Genomic DNA, 6260 nt, shown 5'->3' on the forward strand with positions numbered 1-6260 from the left:
TAACAAAGTAAATTGAATAGGACTTTACAGAGTTCTTTTTCCTCTTGGCATTTCTTAATAACAAAATTTTCTGTGTTCTTAGATTACAGAATGTCATAATTGATAGAATACGGTTTCTAACTGTATTGCATTTTTGTGCCCAAATACATCGTTTTCATTAAAAAAAAATCAAAATATCTTACCCCAAAATATGTGTTTTTTGGCCATATTTTGAAATGGTCCTGCAAAGCCATCTTTGGTGGGGGAAGGTTTGCATCTGTAAAGAATCTCCGTTAATATAACTAGATCTTCCCCTTCCAGACCCTCCCAATCCTGAAGAGATAAACTGAGAGTCTGGCACCTTTTAAAGGTCTGAATAGGAAACATTTGCCGTCTATTGTCTCTAAGGGCATTCATCTGTGACACTTCCTAGCAACCTTGGTCTCCACAACCCCTTATCTTAACCCAGACACTCCTTTCTGTTGATGCCAGGTCTTTAGATAATAATTTAACTCTTTCAACCAATTGCCAATCAGAAAATCTTTGAATCCACCTGTGACTTGAAAGCCCCTGACTTCAAGTTGTCCCACCCTTCCAGATCCAAGCAATGTATATCTCACATGTATTGGTTCATGTCTTATGTCTCCCTAAAACGTCTAAAACTAAGCTGTAACCCAACCACCTTGGGCACATGTTCTCAGGACCTCTTGAGACTGTGCCTCAGGCCATGGCCACTCATACTTGGCTCAGAACAAACCTCTTTAAATATTTTACAGAGTTTCACTCTTTTTGTCTCACTCCTGGGTTGCAGTCCTTATACTTGGCCCAAATAAACTCTACTCAGATGAATTTTGCCTCAGATGCTGGGCGCATTAGCTCACGCCTATAATCCCAACACTTTGGGAGGCTGAGGCAGGAGGATCACTTGAGCCCAGGAGTTTGAGACCAAACTGGGCAATATAGTGAGACCCCATTTCCAAAACGAATAAAAGAAGTATTAAAAAATGTGCCTCAGCTTCTTCCTTTTAGGTTGGCAGTTTTCTCCTTTAGTTCATTGATGCAAAGAGTCACATTGCTAGGTTTCTTCATATTGAAGAACTTTCTAATTCTGTTGTTCAATGCCAAAGTCTGTTTGCTAATATTTTATTTAGACTTTGCATCTATATTTATACATTAAGTTGAAGCTGAGGATCTGTTATTGTTGGAATTACCACTGTCTGATTTTGGTATTTAAGTAACCTTGGCTTTGTAAAACAAACTGGTGAACTTTGTATCTTTTTTTCCTACTTTCTGAAATAGTTTAAATTGTTGCTACTCAAAGTGTGGTCCAGGAACCAACAATATCTGCCTTACCTGGAGCTCGCTAGAAATGCAGAGTTTAGGGCCCCGCTCCAGCTCTACTGCATCTGAATCTGCATTTTAACAAGAGCCACAGGTTATCTGTGTACACATTCATTTTGAGAGAAGTGGGTACAAATACCATTAGACTCATTTGTCCACTAAAGGTTAGATAAAACTCAGCCATGGGCGATGCAGTCCTGGTGCCTGTTTCACAGTGGATTGCTACTCCCCTTCCCAATCTCTTCTGTGATAATTGGTCTATTTCAGTGATTGGTCTATTTTGGTAACTTCAGTTTTGCAAAGAAATCATCCATTTCCTCTAAATTTTTCATATTTACTTGTTACTGCTTCTTAAGACTTTTTAAAATTTGTAGTTATGTCACCTTTCTGACTCCTCCTCTTGTGAACTTCTGCTTTCTTTCTCTTTTTCTTGATCTGGCTTATAAGAGATTTGTCTCTATCGTTAGTCTTTTCTTTTCTTTTTTGAGACAGAGTTTTGCTCTTGTTGCCCAGGCTGGAGTGCAGTGGTGCGATCTCGGCTCACTGCAACCTCCGCCTCCCAGGTTCAAGCAATTCTCCTGCCTCAGCCTGGCTCAGCCTCCTGAGTGAGTAGCTGGGATTACAGGCATGCGCCACCACGCCCAGCTAATTTTTTTGTATTTTTAGTATAGACGGGGTTTCTCCATGTTGGTCAGGCTGGTCTCAAACTCCTAACCTCAGGTGATCACCCGCCTCGGCCTCCCAAAGTGCTGGGATTACAGTCGTGAGCCACGGTGCCCGGCCTCATTAGTCTTTTTTAAGTACCAGTTTTACATTTATTTATCCTTTGAGCTATTTGGGGGGAGGGTATTTGTTTTCTATTTCACTTGTTTCAGCTTTTATCTGTAGAAATTCTCTTCTGATTTCTGTTGGTTTATTATTTTGCTGTTTTTTTCCCTAATTTCTTATGATTGGTATAGGTTATTAATTTTTAGAAATTTTTAAAAATAATGAAGGCATTTAAGGCTATAAATTTTCCTTTAAGCCCTGCTTTCACTGTGTGGTCAGTTTTAGTGTGAAGTGTTCTTTTCATTAGTTTCTAGACAGTAATTTCCCTTTTAATTTCCTCTTTATTCTTTTTTTTTTTTTCTTTTTTGAGACGGAGTCTTGCACTTTCGCCCAGGCTGGAGTGCAGTGGCACCATCTCGGCTCACTGCAAGCTCCACCTCTCGGGTTCATGCCATTCTCCTGCCTCAGCCTCCTGAGTAGCTGGGACTACAGGCGCCCACCACCACGCCCGGCTAATTTTTTGTATTTTTAGTAGAGACGGGGTTTCACCATGGTAGCCAGGATGGTCTCGATCTCCTGACCTTGTGATCCGCCCGCCTCAGCCTCCCAAAGTGCTGGGATTACAGGCATGAGCCACCACGCCCGGCCTAATTTCCTCTTTATTCTAAGGAGTTTCCAGGAGTGTTTCTTATTTTCCACATTTAAAATATTTCAAACTTCAAATTTTCACTCTTTCATTATTCCTTAAAATTTTAATAAGATTTTCCCTGTGGCCACATACCTGATCTATTTCTGTAAATGTTTCATGGACATATTAACAAAATGTATATTTTCTGTTTGAAGAATGTAAGGATCTCTATGTACTTGTTATACTAAATTGTTGGTTGTATCAATCACTTTGTCTATGCCCTTACTGACTTTTTTGCTTATTAGGTATACCCAGTTCTGAAAGAAGTGAATTGAAACACTCTACTAAAACTGTATTTTGGCCAGGCGCGATGGCTCACGCTTGTAATCCCAGCACTTTGGGAGGCCAAGGCAGGCAGATCACTTGAGGTCAGGAGTTCGAGACCAGCCTGGCTAACACGGCGAAACCCCATCTCTACTAAAAATACAAGAATTAGCTGGGAATGGTGGTGGGTGCCGGTAGTCCCAGCTACTTGGGAGGCTGAGGCAAGAGAATTGCTTGAGCCTGGGAGGCAGAGGTTGCAGTGAGCCGAGATTGCACCACTACACTCCAGCCTGGGCGACAGATGGAGACTCCGTCTTGAAAAAAAACAAAACTATATTTTTATTCTGTTTGTATTTCTATATTTTTTCATTTTATGATTTTAGTGCCTACATTATTTAGTGCACATAAGTTTATGAATGTTGTATATTATTAATTGTACATTCTTATTATACACAAGTTCTTCTTCATCCTGCTTAGGGTTTTGAACTTCAAGTTTCTCCATACCTCTGCTCTTCCTGCTTTCTTCTTATTGGCATTTTTCTGAAATCTTTTTGGCATATTGTTTTCAATTTTTCTCTCTCATTTTATTTTTGCATTTTTCCCTGTGAGCAGCATATACCTGGATTTTTACTTTTAACTCTATCTGATAGTCTCTGTGTTTTCTTGAGTAAATTCAGTTTAATCACCTCTGGTAAGTTGACTGATATACTTGATTTCATTTTATTCATCTTACTCTATTAAACAACAGTTTAATATTTCCTCTATATTTTCTAGTTAAATTAAATTGCCACTCATTCCATTTTCCCCTCTGTTGTTAGACTTTTATGGAACCTACTGTTGTTAGACTTTTATGGAACTTATAGGTATATGGGCTTTTTAAACATGCCTTTATGTGAGATTTTAAGTGATAAAGTAACAGATACATTCATGGAGTTGAAAGACAAGTTGGTGTCCTTTTGACTGTAACTCAAGTGATCTTTCCACAATACCAGGGCTTTGGAGCAAAACCAAGAATTTCCTTTTTTTTCTTTTTTTTTGAGACAAAGTCTCACTCTGTTGCCTAGGCTGGAGTGCAGTAGTGCAATCTTGACTCACTGCAACCTCCACTTCCCGGGTTCAAGTGATTCTCCTGTGTCAGCCTCCTGAGTAGCTGAGATTACAGACGTGTGCCACCACACCCAGCTAATTTTTGTATTTTTAGTAGAGACAGGGTTTTGCCTTTTTGGCCAGGCTGGTCTTGAACTCCTGACCTCAGGTGATCCGCCTGCCTCTGCCTCCCAAAGTGCTGGAATTACAGGCATGAGCCACCACACCCAGCCCCAAACCAAGCATTTCTAACTGAAAAACATGGCTCATGCTCAGCCCAGCTTAGGGTCAGGGTTATCACTCTATCTGGGCACAAATCTCATGTTGAATTGTAGCTCCCACAATTCCCTTGTGTTGTGGGAGGGACCCAGGGGGAGGTAATTGAATCATGGGGGCGAGTCTTTCCTGTGCTGTTCTCGTGATAGTGAATAAGTCTCACGAGATCTGATGGTTTGATAAAGGGGAGTTCCCCCGCACATGCACTCTTGCCTGCCACCGTGTAAGATGTCTCTTTGCTCTTCCTTCATCTTCTGCCATGATTGTGAGGCCTCCGCAGCCACGTGGAACTGTGAGTCCATTAAACCTCTTTCCTTTATAAATTACCCAGTCTTAGCTAGTTCTTTATTAGCAGCGTGAGAACAGACTAACACAGGCCCTTACCCAGCCATTGACCTAGAGGGGCTGGACTGCCATAGCGGGATCGCAGCCCCCGATGACTCCCTTCCTGGGGTCCCTGGGCCTGTGGGGAGGACAGCCATCCTAACAGGAGCCTATCTGGTGTTGTCATTTTAGAAAGCCTTCCGGAGAATGTACTTGGAGCTCCTAGTAAGATATCTCGGGCCAAGGAAAATGTCACATTTCTTTGCTCTTGGCAGGAATCCCAGCTCCTTGGCTTGGGAGCACCCTTTCTCCCATGCTGAACAGAAACTTCATTTGGCCGTTATGTTCACCGCCAATTAATAAATTATAGGAGAACAAATTAATTTACTTATCACTCGCAGCTTGGGAGACAAACTTGTTCAAAGCAGGGAAAGTGGGGTGATAAAAAGATCCCTGCAGGAAAAACGTTGGGGATCCCTGGGGCACTCACATGTTGGGTCTGAGTGGGTGAAATCACTCTTCATTACAAAGCTCTCAGAGGATCCGCAGCAGGGGCACCTCGTCCACACCCCCCGCCCCCAGCTGGCCTCCAAAGATTGTGGTGAGGTTCCAAATGAGGTGACAACATTGGAACTTGCTGCATCCTGAACATGTGCACTGAGTGATGAGGGTGCTGGCGCTGTGGTTGTGGGGACCCTGACTACACAGCCCTGGGTGTGGCTCAAAGTGACAGTCTCCCACTGCCTACCAGCGCTACAGACCCCACCCTGCAAATCTCCTAAAGGGAGAAAACCTGCTCCCCGCTCCAGGCACTTGGTTGCAGTAGGAACACCTGGGAACACAGGAAAGCGTGCTGGGTGGGGTCAGGAGGCTCAGCTCTGTCTGCTTGGGCTCACCGCTAATGTGTGTGAGCTGGGGCTTGCGTTTCCTCGCCTACAACAAAAGTGACGAACAGAATGCAGGGAAGGCCCAGGTAGCACCCCCATCCTGTGAGTTCTGCCTCCGCCTGCGCTGCTGCCTGTGGGTTGTGTGTGAAGCACGTGAGGCCCTGTCCCTCAGTGCTCAGCGATGCCGCTGGTGGTCTGAGATGATGTTGGTGGTGATGGTGAAAACTCACACACTAGCACTTCTACCAAGCCCATTGGTATTCTGAGGGCTTCACCCATATTAACTCATTAATCTTCACAACCAGCCTATGAGGTTACTGTTATTATCACTCCTATTTTACACAGGAAGAAACAGACACAGGTGAAGCCACTTGTCAACATTGTGTAGCTGGTACGCGGTGGGGCAGAGCCCAGTCAGGCTCCCGGGCCTGTGTGTGGGCACTACTGTGTGCTGTCTGGGTCTGTCCTGGTAGCCGAGTTAACCAAAAGCAGCACAGAGATCATGCAACTTCATTCTAACCTAAGCTTTCAACCTCCTCCCTCTCATCAAATTTTACGTAAAAAATTTTCAGAAACTAGCAAGAGTCGAAGTGGCCGGATGTCCCCTCCTTCTATTTCCCCCGCCCCTTGTCCCCGTGGCCCTGGGG

The sequence above is a fragment of the Nomascus leucogenys genome, chromosome X (genome assembly GCF_006542625.1).
Source record: "Nomascus leucogenys isolate Asia chromosome X, Asia_NLE_v1, whole genome shotgun sequence".
In the NCBI taxonomy this organism is placed as follows: domain Eukaryota; kingdom Metazoa; phylum Chordata; class Mammalia; order Primates; family Hylobatidae; genus Nomascus; species Nomascus leucogenys.